Source organism: Lutra lutra, chromosome 7 (genome assembly GCF_902655055.1).
Source record: "Lutra lutra chromosome 7, mLutLut1.2, whole genome shotgun sequence".
Lineage (NCBI taxonomy): Eukaryota > Metazoa > Chordata > Mammalia > Carnivora > Mustelidae > Lutra > Lutra lutra.
In genome coordinates, this window is record NC_062284.1 from 30,008,615 (window position 1) to 30,023,421 (window position 14,807).

The window sequence follows — 14,807 nt, forward strand, 5'->3', positions numbered from 1 at the left end:
ATTTTAGTCAATTTTAGTCGAATTAAAAGATTATGTCCCTGTCATTCAGTAATCTAGTTAAGTGCTTTATTTATTTATTTTTTAAAAGATTTTATTTACTTATTTGACAGCAAGAGAGGGAACACAAGCAGGGGAATTGGGAGAGGGAGAAGCAGGGTTCTGGCTGAGCAGGGAGCCCTATGCGTGGTTCAGCCAGGACCCTGGGATCATGACCTGAGCAAAACTGAGCCCCCTGGGCCCCCCTAGTGAAGTGCTTTAAAAGGCTTTCTGGGGCTGCCTGCGTAGCTCAGTTGGGGGTCTGTTTTTGGCTCAGGTCATGATCCTAGGGTCATGGGATCGAGTCTGGCATCAGGCTCCTTCCTGGGCAGGGAGCCTGCCTTTCCCTCTGCCTGCTGCTTGCCCTCTCGCTCTTGCTCACTCTCTCTGACAGATAAATAAAGTCTTTTAAAAAGTTAAAAGGCTTTCTCCCTCTTCTGAGTAATACTACTAGGAGTTGTTAAGCTTTACTTTCTGTAGATTTTCCTAAAAATGATAGTTAACATGCTTTTTATTTTTTTTAATTAAAAAGAAATTTTTTTAAAGATTTATTTATTTGACAGAGATCACAAGTAGGCAGAGAGGCAGGCAGAGGGAGAGGGAGAAGCAGGCTTCCTGCTGAGCAGAGAGCCTGATGTGGGGCTCGATCCCAGGACCCTGAGATCATGACCTCAGCCAAAGGCAGAGGCTTAACCCACTGAGTCACCCAGGCGTCCCGCTTTTTATTTTTTAAAAAAGAGATTTATTTGAGAGAATGTGCATGCGCAAAGTGGGTGGGGGAGTGCAGTGGGGGCAGGCATAGAGGGAGAGAGAGAATCCTCAAGCAGACTCCCCCCTGAGCACAGAACCCAATGCTGGGGCACCATCCCAGGACCTTGAGATCATGACCTGAGCTGCAGTCAAGAGCCAGCCGGTTAACCAACTGAGCCACCCAGGTGCCCTATTAACATGCTTTTTAAAACTGTACCCTCTGTCTGCTTGAAAAATGACTTTCATTTTTTTCTAAAGATTTATTTTTATTTTTTTTAAAGATTTTATTTATTTATTTGACAGAGAGAGATCACAAGTAGGCAGAGAGGCAGGCAGAGAGAGAGAGGGAAGCAGGCTCTCCGCTGAGCAGAGAGCATGATGCGGGGCTCAATCCCAGGACCCTGAGATCATGACCTCAGCCAAAGGCAGAGGCTTAACCCACTGAGCCACCCAGGTACCCCTAAAGACTTATTTTTTAAAAAATTAAAAAAATAAAGATTTATTTATCCTAGAAAGAGAGAGCATGCGCACACAAGCTGAGGGGGCAGAGGGGGAGGGTGAGAGAATCTCAAGCAGATTGTGCACCAGCTCAGGTTGAGATTAGGACCTGAGCTGATACCAAGAGTGGGAGGCTTTTTTTTTTTTTTTTTTTTTTAAGATTTATTTATTTATTTGACAGAGAGAGAAAGAGAGAGATGGCGAGAGAGGGAACACAAACAGGGGGAGTAGGAGAGGGAGAAGCAGGCTTCCCTCTGAGCAGGGAGCCCGATGTGGGGCTCGATCTAGGATCCCGGGATCTTGACTTAAACCAAAGGCAGACAGTCAACGACTGAGCCACCCAGGCGCCCCAAGAGTGGGAGTCTTAACTGACTATGCCACCCACACACCCCAGTAAGAGCTTCCATTTATTGAGCCATTATGTCACGGGCACTGAGTTAGGCACAGTACACTTATTAATCCATTTAATCTTCATGATAACCCTGTCTAGTGGGTACTATGAAGTCCATGTTTTAAAGATGAAGAAACAGTGATACAGAGAGGTTAGAACTGTGGTAAGTGGCCATGATAGGTGTGAACCCTGGCGTTCTGGTTCCAGAGCCCCTCCTCCTAATTCTACACTTCATTTGTGTCTGGTCTAAGGATAGTAAACAGTGAGGGAGCAATGTGCTTTTAAAAACAATTGAGGTAAAACATATGTAAACATATGAGGTAAAACATATGTAACAAAATTTACCGATTCAGCTATTTTTAAGTGTACAATTCAGTGGCATTAAGTACACCCACTTTGTTGTGCAACCATTACAACTATCCATCCAGAACTTTTTCATCTTTCCAAACTGAAACTCTGTACCCACCAAACAACAGCTCCTTTATCTATCTATCTATCTATCTTTAAGCATTTTATAATTTTAGCTCATGAGTGTGTGCATGAGGTGGGGGCGCAGAGGGAGAGGAAGGGAAAGAGAGAGGCAGATTCCCCACTGAGTGCAGAGCCCTCTGTGGGGCTCGATCTCAGGACCCTGAGATCATGACCTGAACTGAAATCAAGAGTTGGTCGCTTAATTGACTGAACCACCCAGGCACCCCAAACTCAACACCCCAACAGGCCCTTTAAATTTCTCCCCAGCCCCTAGCAGCAACCATTCTACTTTATGTTTGTGTGAGTTTGACTACTCTAGGTTCTTGATATTTAAGTGGAGTCCTACAGTAATTGTCTTTTTGTGTCCGGCTTACTTCACTTAGAATAATGTCCTCAAGGGTTTATCCATGTTGTAGCACGTGTCAGAATTACCTTCCTTTTTAATGGTGAATAATATTCCATTACATGTATATATCACCTTCTGGTGATTCACATATCGGTGGGCATTTGGCTTGTTTCCACCTCTTGGCTATTGTGAATAATGCTGCGAAGAACATGGATATATAAATACCTCTTCAGGTACATGCTTTGAATTCTTTTGGGTATATACTCAGAAGTAGAATTGCTGGATCAAATGATAATTCTGTGTTTAATTTTTTGAGGTCCCAGCATTGTGCTTTTGAAAGCAGCTCTGAGGGAAAAGATTGGAACTCTGATTCTAAAGGGGAACTGGGTCAACACCCATTTCTTGACCACCTTCTTAAGTAGCCCTGGGCTGACACAGGAAGAGTCTTTGTCCCAGAAAAGTTTACATTCTTAGAAGGAAAGGCAGATATTCACATGATGATTTTATTACACATCAGTGGAGATCGAGTGCCATAAGAGCCAACTATAGAGAGCTGCAAGGAATTCAGAGGAGGGAGGCCCTACTTTTGGGGTGGAGGAGGAGACGGCACTGAATGAGCAGCAGGAGGATGAAGCTTGAAATCATAGATCCAGATGAAGCAGGTAGTTGAATGGATGAACTTAGACATCTCAGAGTATCCCTAGAGAGTGTTTTAGGGTGTTAGAAAGAGTGGCACTTTTCACACATGAATTGTAGTCTCTTCTAGAGTTTGTGAATCCTGTTCTCTTCAGTTTATAGACTTGATTGCTTCTACTGCTTTGGAAGGTGTTTAAGAATAAGAATCATAGTGAAGAAATTATGGACTTGGCACATATGTTACTGCTACCATGCGAAGCTCAAGATATGTTAATATGGCCAGCTATTGTTTCCTAATACTTCCTTTCCTTCACGTGCCTTCCTAGTTCTACTTCAGTAAGTGCATAGTAGAAGTAATATCTTGGGATTTTTATCTTTTTCTGGTTACAGCTCAAGTAATACTTCTGGATACTTTTTTGTTAAGGTTAAGGTTATTCAGCAGCGTATCCAGCAGGATAGTGTATTCTGCCATTATTACTTTATCTTATTTACAAACATTTCAAAGAATTTTGGGTTTGTGCCTTTTTTTTTTTTTTTTTTTTAAAGGTAGGTTCCCTCTGACGTGGGGTGTGAACTCATGACCTGGAGATCAAGACCTGAGCTGTGATCAAGAGTTGAATGTTAAACTGACTGAGCCACCCAGGTTCCTCCTGCCACTTTTTTTTTATTTTATTTTTATTTTTATTTATTTGAGAGAGAAAAAGCAGGGGTGGGCGAGGGAGGAGCAGAGAGGGACAAGGAGACTCTGCTCAGCACAGAGCCCAATGTGGGGCTTGATCCCATGATCCTGAGATCATGACCTGAGCCAAAATCCAGAGTCTGATGTGTAACCACCTGAGCCACCCAGGCACCCCTAAGTAAATTCTAATTGTATTTAGACAGTTATCTGTCTTAATTGTCTTTTAACAACATATTAAAAATACCAGAAAACCTTGGTTTCCTTTAATTATGTAATTTTATTTTGGGGTCTCTCTTCAGAAGACATGCCTAGTGAGATTTGTTGTCAAATATAATCAAACGTATAGAGGTTTTTGCCCCTATACATTTGTGGGGCAACTGGTTTTCCTCAGCAAGGCTGTACCATTAACTTAGCCCATCTAGGCTGGAACTTAATTTTTGTGATAGCCTCTGTGCCTAGAATAATATTTGCACATAATAGGTGATAAAAAGTATACGAACTGAACTCAAATTGCATTTTAAAGTTTGTTAACTACATCTGTTTGGTTGCAAATGGCTTCAAAGTTAAGCATTTATTAGTAGCAGTTTCGAAGGCATACGTCTCTTTTTTTGCCCTTCCCTTCTTTTGTTTTTGTACTACTCATCACCTTTCTGTCTCGTGTGTCTGCATGTTATTTGTACTTAGAGCATCATGGCTGTGGGCACTTCCTTAGTCCTGCGATATGATATCCTTGCAGACTGGTGGGCTAATGAAAGATACATATATGTCTATAATCCCTATCTATAGTTCTGATGCGTAAGAATTTTTGTTTGGTAAGTTTGGTTCCACAACTGATTAAGGCCACCAGTCCAGTCTAGGCTGTCTCACGTGGTGCAGAGATGTGAATGTGTTTGATTAAGGAGAGTTACCTTGTATACTCTCACCTTTCTAAAATCCAAACAATGCTGATAACTCCCAGCTTTCTTTAATTGCAGACCTCTCCCCTGTACTATAGATGAGCATAACCCATGGCCCACTTCATATTTCTTCTTAGATATTTAATAGGCATTTTGACCTCTTTTTTTCTGTCTTACTTGTATTTAATCTTCAGTAAATCCTTTTTGCTCTATACTCAAAATACTACTCAGAATTTGATCACTAAATACCACCACCACCACCATCACCCTACTCCCAACCGTAGCAGTGAATGTAAGTACATCTCTAGCTTGAATTGTTTCAGTTACCTTAACTGTTCCCTCTGCTTTGTTATTCAGCTCCTCTTGGGCTGTTCTTAGCACAACAGTCCAAGTGAGTCTTTTAAAACCTAACTCAGACCATGTCACTTTTCTGCTTGAAACCCACCAGTGGCTTCCAGGTCAGTCTGGTGATTAAGCTTGAATCCTCATTATGACTTCTGAGAACAAACACAGTATGCTCCTTACCCACTGTCCCCAACCCCATTACCTCTCTGACTACATTTTCTATCAGTCTGTTTTTTCCTTCATTCTGTTCCAGTTATACAACCTTTTTGCTGTTCTTGGAAAATATTAAGCACATATATGCATCAGGGTCTTTGCATTTCCTTTTCCTTCTGCCTGTAATTCTTCCTCACTGATTTCCGCATGGTTAGCTCTCCACTTCTTTTACCCAAAAGTTACTGTATCAGTGAGGTATTCTTTAGTCACTCTTATGTAAAATTTCAAAAACCCTTCTCTTTTTCTTCTTAGTGCTTGTCACTGTCTAGTGTTCTGAACACCTTGTGTACTGTCTTTTTCTCCCTCTTCATGTAAACTTCATGAAGGAGGAGACTTTTTGGTTTACTGCTATTTCTCTAGCTCCAAGAAGAATGCCTGGGACGTGCTATGTGCTCAATAAATATTAGAGGTTGCATGCATGAATGAGTGAGTGATTTGAATTTTGCCATAGGCAAGACTATATGCTATGCACAGGGGAGAATACAAAGCTGGTTAAAGGTATATGTGCCCAGGCCTGTGTAGGGGCAAATAGCTAATAGAGTAAATACAGGATGAGGTTAAGTGACACATCTACCTGTCCTGTAAACTGTCTCAAGTCCTATTCTTTTTCAAGAGAGAACAAGAGAGTGTGAGGTGGGGAGGGGCATAGGGAGAGGGCAAGAGAGAGAATTCTAAGCAGGCTCCACACTCAGCATGGGGCCCAAAGTGGGGGCTTGATCTCACGATCCTGCGATCATGACCTGAGCCAAAATTAGGAATTGGATGCTTAACTGACCCAAGCACTCCTCCGGTCATAATTACAATGCTTTCTTCATAGCTGTAGCTAGCTTATCTTCTGTTATTTATGTTCAGTCTGTTTTATACCAAAAAGAGAATTTACTTATTTTCATTTTAATGAGATAAACTCATTTTAGCTATTACCATTTATACATCTGAACTATATTATGGGATCTTTAAAAATTTTTATTGATTTATTTGCCAGAGAGAGCACAAGCAGAGGGAGCGGCAGAGGGAGAAGCAGGCTCCCCACTGAGCAGGGATCCCAACAGGGGACTTGATCCCAGGACCTTGGGATCACTACCCAAGCTGAAGACAGACTCCTTTTTTTTTTTTTTTTTTTAGATTTTATTTATTTATTTGACAGATAGATCACAAGTAGGCAGACAGGCAGGCAGAGAGAGGAAGGGAAGCAGGCTCCCTGCCGAGCAGAGAGCCCGATGCGGGGCTCTATCCCAGGACCCTGGGATCATGACCTGAGCCAAAGGCAGAGGGTTCAGCCCACTGAGCCACTGAGGTGCCCCCAAAGACAGACTCTTAACTGAATAAGCCACCCAGGCATCCCTATATTATGGGATCTTAATGATCTTAGTTTTTCTGTAGCTTGAAACATTTTGGTATTTCATCATCCTATGGATTATTTCATCATTGCTCATCAATTATTCCCTATTATGCTAAAAGAGACTAAAATAATAAGAAAAGGGGAGAATGATGGCATTGCCTAGAAGGATAATGCAGTGGTAAAATAAATCACCACTATACACTTCAATTTTCTTACTGCTTTGCGTGAAGCATTACAGCATCTTCCAAGATGGTGTACAAAAAGTTGGGAGATACCATCTTAAACAATCTGTAAGACATTAGCAGCTGGGGAATCTGAGTGAAAGGTATATGACCATTTTTTATACTGTTTTTACAACTTTTTTAAGCTTTCAGGGAACATATTTGTAATCTTTCATTTTTTTGCCTCCTGTAATGGCAAAGAGAAATAAAAACAGAGGAAAACCCTTCACAGGTATCAGAGGAGCTAGTGTACAGACACAGTCCAGCAGACAGCAGCCGGCTGGACTGGGGCAATGGTGGTAAAACTGTGCGCCTCTTCGCAGACTGTGTAGTCTTTAGGTGACAATATGATGAATTTTTTCAGAATGAAGAAGGTAACATGTACACCATGTATTTTTGAGGGGTGGGTAAGAAATAATGATATCATCCAGGTAGTCGTTCAGCAGGAAGGACTTCAGAATGAAGTGTTTTTTTTTTTTTTTTTTTTTTTTTTAAAGATCTTATTTATTTGACAGAGATCAGAAGCAGGCAGAGAAGCAGGCAGAGAGAGAGGGGGAAGCAGGCTCCCCGCTGAGCAGAGAGCCTGACGTGGGGCTCGATCCCAGGCCCCTGAGATCATGACCTGAGCCGAAGGCAGAGGCTTAACCCACTGAGCCACCCAGGTGCCCCAGAATGAAGTGTTTTAACATGAATCAAAACCATTTCAATTTGCTAAAAGGGTATATGATTGTGTTCTTTCATCTTCTAGGATGTTTATGCACTGAAACTGACTTGTGAGTGGACATTTGCTAAAGGCAGGTGTACAGAAGTGATTGGAAGGAAACAGGATATAGAAATGAAAAAACAACATTGGATAGATCATTCTAATTGGCGTTTATTAGCCTAAAACTGAGAATGCTTGCAGCTGTGGAGCAAAGAAGATGATTGTCCTTGCCAATAAAATTAAGAATTAAATTTTCAAAGTATTGTGTATGGTAATACACAAAAAGAAAAAAAATCCCAAAGTGGTGATAAGTTAGAACTTTACTTAATTCTGAAATCAGAATTACAGAATGGCGGGACGCCTGGGTGGCTCAGTTGGTTGGACGACTGCCTTCGGCTCAGGTCATGATCCCGGAGTCCTGAGATCGAGTCCCACATCAGGCTCCCAGCTCCATGGGGAGTCTGCTTCTCCCTCTGACCTTCTCCTCGCTCATGCTCTCTCTCACTCTCTCTCTCTCAAATAAATAAATAAAATCTTTAAAAAAAAAAAAAGAATTACAGAATGGCTATGTTCCAACCTCATGTGTGATATTTGGTGACTTGTCAGTTTCATTTTATTTTTTTTATTTTTAAAGGTTTTATTTATTTATTTGACAGAGATCACAAGTAGGCAGAGAGGCAGGCAGAGAGAGGGGGGAAGCAGGCTCCCTGCTGAGCAGAGAGCCACATGCAATCCCAGGACCCTGGGATCATGACCTGAGCTTAACCCACTGAGTCACCCAGGCGCCCTTCAGTTGAAATTTTCTGTCCTTGTCATTTCTTCTTCTTACAGATATTTTTGCAACAGACGTAGCTTTATTCATTACAAGCTACTGGTGATTCATTTTTTTAAAAGATTGTATTGATTTATTTGAGAAGAGAGCATGAGCAGGGAGAGGAGCAGAGGAAGAGGGAGAAGCAGACTCCCTGTTGAGCAGAGAGCCCAATGTGGGGCTCAATCCCAGGACCCTGGGATCATGACCTGAGCCAAAGGCAGAGGCTTAAACCACTGAGCCACCCAGGCACCCCAGTCAGTCGCATTTTAAAGGATATTAACTGTTTTGGGTATTTATATATTCAAAACCAGGGAAGTAGGAAATAAAATTTTTTTAAGTTCTCTTTTTTTTTTTTTAAAGATTTTATTTATTTATTTGACAGAGAGCACAGCAGGGGGAAAGGGAGAGGGAAAAGTAGGTTCGCTGCTAAGAAGGGAGCTCAGTGTGGGACTTGATCCCAGGACCCTGGGATTATGACCTGAGCCAAAGGCAGACACTAACCAACTGAGCCACTCAGGTACCCCTATATAAATTCTTTTTAAGAAAATTTATTTATTTTTAGTTTAGAGATGGGGGAGGGATAGACGGACAGGGGGAGAGAGAGAATCTCAAGCAGATTCCCTGCTGAGTGTGGAAGTCAACCTGGGGCTTGATCTCACAACACTAAGATCATGGCCCCAGTTGAAATCAAGAGTCAGACGCTTAACCAACTGAACCACCCAGGCACCTTTTTTTTTTTTTTTTTTAAGATTTATTTATTTAATTTAGAGAGAGAGTGTGTGCACAGGTGCTTGTGTGAATGGGGGGGGAGGATTAGGCAGAAGGGGCAGAGGGAGAGAGATCCAATCTACTCCATGGAGAGTGGAGCCCAATTCAAGGTTTGATCCCACTACCACTGGGTGATCACAACCTGAGCAGAAATCGGAGTCCAGTGTTCAACCGACTGAGCCACCTGGATGCACCTAGGCGTCCGTGCTATTTAAATTCTTACTAAAGGGGGCGCCTGGGTGGCTCAGTGGGTTAAGCCGCTGCCTTCGGCTCAGGTCATGATCTCAAGGTCCTGGGATCGAGTCCCGCATCGGGCTCTCTGCTCAGCGGAGAACCTGCTTCCTCCTCTCTCTCTCTCTCTCTGCCTGCCTCTCTGCCTACTTGTGATCTCTCTCTGTGAAATAAATAAATAAAAATCTTTAAAAAAAAATAAATAAATTCTTACTAAAGTTTCTAATAAAGTTGTTTTTCACCCAAATGGTAAATAAGTTTTTCTGATACAGCAAGGGTTCAAGGTAAATCACATGTCATTAAAAAAAGCAGTGATGGGGTGCCTGAGTGCTCATTGGGTTAAACCTCTGCATTCTGCTCAGGTCATGATGCCGCTCAGGGTCCTGGGATTAAGCCCCGTATCGGGCACTCAGCTCAGCAGGAAGCCTGCTTCCTTCTGTCTCTCTTCCTGCCTCTCTGCCTACTTGTGATCTCTCTCTCTCTCTCTGTGTCAAATAAATAAATAAAACCTAAAGAAAAAAAAGGCAGTGATATATTTTGAACAAGCATGATGACTGTTCTGAGCTACTTTGGCAAAAATTGTTGTTATACCACAGTATGATATAATCCCACCAAAGCTCACAAAAGGTTTGTACCAAATGGGGTTAGCATTATATTAGGTTTTGGCCAAATAATTCTTTGTTGTGGGGGATTATCCTGTGCATTTTAGGATGTTTGGGAATTCATGAGATGTCAGTTGTACTCCTGTCCCCTAACTGTGACAACCCAGAATGGTTTCTGACATTGACAGATGTGCTGGCGGGGGGTGGAGGGTTGGAAGGGTCTGGCAAACTCTCCTGGTTAAGGCCCACTTCATTAGAAGAATGTAAAACTGATGCAGGGTGCTTGGGTATTATTAGGTCTTGTGTTTTAAGAAGAACAGGTTGTTTATTTTGTGGAGCTATTATTTTGTATAAAATGGAAAATTAAATACATGGCACTTTTCATTTATTTTGGGATACTTTTCCTTTTCTAGCAGACTTAAATCCAGAAGTGGATTTTTTTTTTTTTTTTAAGATTTTTATTTAAGAGGGAGAGTGTGTGAGGGCACACAGGGGCAGAGCAGAGGGAGAGGGAGAGAGGGTCTTAAGCAGACTCAGTGCTGAGTGCAGAGCCTGATGCAGGGCTTGACCTCACAACTCTGAGATCAGAACCTGAGCTGAAACCAAGAATTAAATGCTTAACTGACTGCACCACCCAGATGCCCCTCCAAAAGTGGCTTTTTGGACAGGCTTTGAGGTTGACTGGTGGGCAGTTACACTGGATTGAAGTACATGATTACATTTCAGTATATGCTTTGATAAGAATTTATTTGCTTTTGAAGAGAAACTTTCCATCTTTCCACAGTATTTATTGATATAAACTGACCATTAAAACTGACATTTTAATATGATTTTATGTGATGCTGACCACCAATAAGAGAACAATTTTGGAGGATTTTTTAAATTACATAAATAAAGGAACTTAAAAATGTGTCTAATTCAGGATAACAGTACAAAATTAAGGGGCACTATAAAGGGTCAACCATAAATTAAATGCATTTCAAAAAGAAAGTTGTATTTTTAAAAGCCTCCATAATAGAGCAATTTAGTTTGTTCATACATTCTCTTACTTTTTTAATTCTGTCATCTCTGTTTAAGCCAGTTTATGGAATTTATTTGTTGCTTATTCCTTACTTTTATAAACCAGTAAAGAAGGGCTTGATCTCACAATCCTGAGATCAGGACCTGAGCTGAGATCAAGTGTCGGATGCTTAACCTACTGAGCCACCCGGGTGCTGCCCCTAATTTGTAAAATTTAATCTAAATGAAAAGATAAGATTTTTGAAAGTTGGATTTTCTGTTTGGATTTTTTTTTTTTTTTTAAAGATTTTATTTATTTGACAGACAGAGATCACAAGTAGGCAGAGAGGAAGGCAGAGAGAGAGGAGGAAGCAGGCTCCCCGCTGAGCAGAGAGCCCGATGCGGGACTCGATTCCAGGACACTGTGATCATGACCTGAGCTGAAGGCAGAGGCTTTAACCCGCTGAGCCACCCAGGCGCCCCTTCTGTTTGGATTTTAATAAGCATGGAGAACTGTCTGGATTTCTAAGAGGCCAAATTTTTACTGTAATGAAAGCCATTTTAGGTGTAGAACTAGAAAATTGGTTATTTATCATTCTGAAAGGGTTAGCTTTTACTTCTGCCCTTCTAAAATTTGTCTGAAATGTGACACAGTGGCTTACTGGTTGTTCTGTCCTATTCCAGAAGACTGCCCTGCAATATCAGAATTATCCTTCTCTGCTTGCTTTATTTGGGAATTATGATTTCTTTGCATGATGATTTGGAGCTATTCCCACTTTTTATTATAACACATGGCCAGATGACTTTTTAAGTGTTCCGCTGCCATTGTTTGTTCACGTTAGTCCTTCTTCACTAATTTCTGTCCCTCAAAGTGCTTTTTTCCCCCCTTGTTTCCTTGTTTAAATTCTATCTTCGTAGACTAAAATTCTGATAACAGTGTAAGCTCCAAATCTAAAACCGTTGGAGGCCATAGTGGCGGATGAAAATCTGTCAGCTGAAGCAGGGCTTGAAAGTAGCTTTGTGTCTGACTCTTGTGGCTCCATTATTTGGCATTCGAATACTGATAGTCTGGAATTTCACTGACCTCTCTGCAAGCAAGGATACTATTGTCTGTCCAGTATTTCTACTCCAGATTGGTCATGCATTCCAAGGAGAAAGAGTCTAGCTCCTTGCCATGTGACCTTGAACAAGTCACTTAATTTCTTTTGAGTATCACTTTCCCTCTAAATAAAAGTTCTGGGTATGCCCATCTGACAGGACTCTTGGGAGGAGCACATTGACTTAACAGCAGTCATTTTTGGAAGACTTTGTTGTGGGGCAGGAAATCTGTCCTGTTCAGTACTGGTCTCCCGCATAAAGCACAGGGTCTGGCATGTGTAGATTCTTGGGAATTATTTGTGGAGTAAATGAATTGTCAAAGGCTGTAAATGGCTTGTTATCACCTGTATGTCCAAAGTTACTGTAATATTTTAATCTCATCCTTTGTACCCCCATGCCCTAATTCATTTCCGATTTTCAGGATATAACCAAACATTTACCTTCTCTGTAGAGTTTTTTCCAGTATACACATTTCTACTCCTTACCAAATTTATAGTACTTACTTGTACCGTTCATGACCTGGTTTGTATTGTTAGCCCTTCCTCCCAACATTTTATTAAGAACAATTTCAGGGGTGCCTGGGTAGCTCAGTGGGTTAAAGCCTCTGCCTTCATCTCGGGTCATGATCACAGGGTCCTGGGATCGAGCCCCTCATTGGGCTCTCTGCTCAGCCGGGGGCCTGCTTCCCCCCCTTCTCTCTGCCTGCCTCTCTGCCTACTTGTGAGCTCTCTCTGTCAAATAAATAAATAAAATCTTAAAAAAAAAAAGAACAATTTCAGATACACAGCAAAGTTGGTAGAATTTTACAGTGAATACTCTTATGCACACTAGATTTTACATTACCATTTTATAGTACTTGCTTTGTCATATATCCGTTCTTCCATCCACTAATTCAGACTGATTTCTCAATGTATTTCAAAGTAAATTTCAAACATTAGTACACTTCCACTTAAGTACTTGAGCATGCGTATCCTTATTCAGAGTTCAGTATTTGTTTATAGCTTTTTCCTTCTGATGATGCAAAATTTACAATGAGAAGCACAAAGCTAAAGAATACATTCTTTGTGAGTGTTGAAATCACACTGTATATATTCTGTAGCTTGTTCTTTTCACTTAATCATATGTTTTGGAGGGCTTTCTTTATAGAGGAACCCCAGTCTTTCTAATTGCTACATAGTTTACCCAATATGGATGTATTAAGTTCATTCAGTTATGGATAGACATTAGATTTTTCATACTTTGTTGCAGTAAATATACTTGGCAGATGTATAGGATAGACACCTGGAAGTGGAATTGCTATGTGAAAGGGTATGACCATTTTAACTTTAAAAATTTAATGGAGTGGCACCTGGTTGGCTCAGTGGGTTAAAGCCTCTGCCTTCAGCTCGGGTCATGATCCTAGGGTCCTGGGATCGAGCCCTGTGTTGGGCTTTCTGCTCGGCAGGGAGCCTGCTTCCCCCCCCCCCCCCCCTGCCTCTCTGCCTACTTGTGATTTCGGTTTGTCAAATAAACAAATAAAATCTTTAAAAATTTAATGGATACTATAAGTTGCCAACCCATAGTCTCTGCCAGTTAAAACTTCTGCCAGTAGTATTTCCGTATACCCTCACCCACACTCAGTATCATCATTCTCTTTTCATTTCTGCCTGTTGCTTTTGGGTAAGTGTCATGTTACTTTATATTTCTTTGATTACTAGTGAGGCTGTATATGGTCTTCCCAAATAGTTTTTAAGCTTTTATAGGACACCTGCCTCCTTCATTTCTGCTCCCTGAATATTTGCTCATTTAAAGAGTGAATGCTGCCAAGCCTTCCTGCTTTTGTTGGGTTGAGCCTGAAAGGATGAATGAGCTAAGTGTGGGAGAGATCAAAGAAAGCTGAAGTTGCTCAGTGCGTGTGTGTCTTAAATAAGTAAAGGGACTCTTCTCCCTTTATTTCTTACCCTGTGAGAGGTAGGTGATACTGAGGTGATTAAGAATTCAGGCTCAAGGGGCTCCTGGGTGGCTCAGTGGATTAAAGCCTCTGCCTTTGGCTCAAGTCATGATCCCAGTGTCCTGGGATCGAGGCCCAAATCGGGCTCTCTGCTCAGCAGGGAGCCTGCTTCCTCCTCTCTCTCTGCCTGCCTCTTGCCTACTTGTGATATCTCTCTCTGTCAAATAAATAAATAAAATCTTAAAAAAAAAAATTCAGGCTCTGGAGGTAGATTTGGTGAATTTATATTCCACCTTTACCTGTTAGCTCTGCAGCCAAAACTGGAATATCAATTCACCAAATTCACCTGTTCACCAAATAAAATTCGCCTGTTAGCTGTGCAGCGTTGGGCAGTTTACTTAGTCATTATGTTTGTTTCCTCATTTAAAAAATAGAGAATAATAGCACCTTGCTTATAGGGTTGTTGTGGGGATTATAGTAATATTTATAAATTGTGTAGAATGGTGTTTAGGAGTCATTATATGCTAATTATTACTATATTAATGATTACTCTCATTCTTTCCCTTCTGCATGGTCAGTATTTGAGTGTGTGAAGTGGTAGGACTGTGGGGAATGCAAAGCTGTAGAGAACCCTACCTTGAAGAAGCTTTGGCTGTTGGAAAAGCCCCGAAAAGACCAGACTGGATTCCTAGTCAGAATATTACTAGACTTTTTGCATCCTGCCTCCACAGAGGAATATTATTAAGAAGGGATTCAGGAATCTTCTTAGTGTTAAGGAATGTTAGAGTCGGGAGTAACCTAAAGATGATCTTTTCCAACCCTGTCATTTTATAGTTGGAGA

The 14,807-nt window shown here is 41.3% G+C and overlaps 1 protein-coding gene across 3 annotated transcripts in view; it reads left to right on the forward strand.

Annotated features, from left to right (window-relative positions):
• Positions 1-14,807, forward strand: part of SIN3A (SIN3 transcription regulator family member A) — a 76,116-nt gene that overhangs the window by 7,076 nt on the left and 54,233 nt on the right. The window lies entirely within an intron of this gene.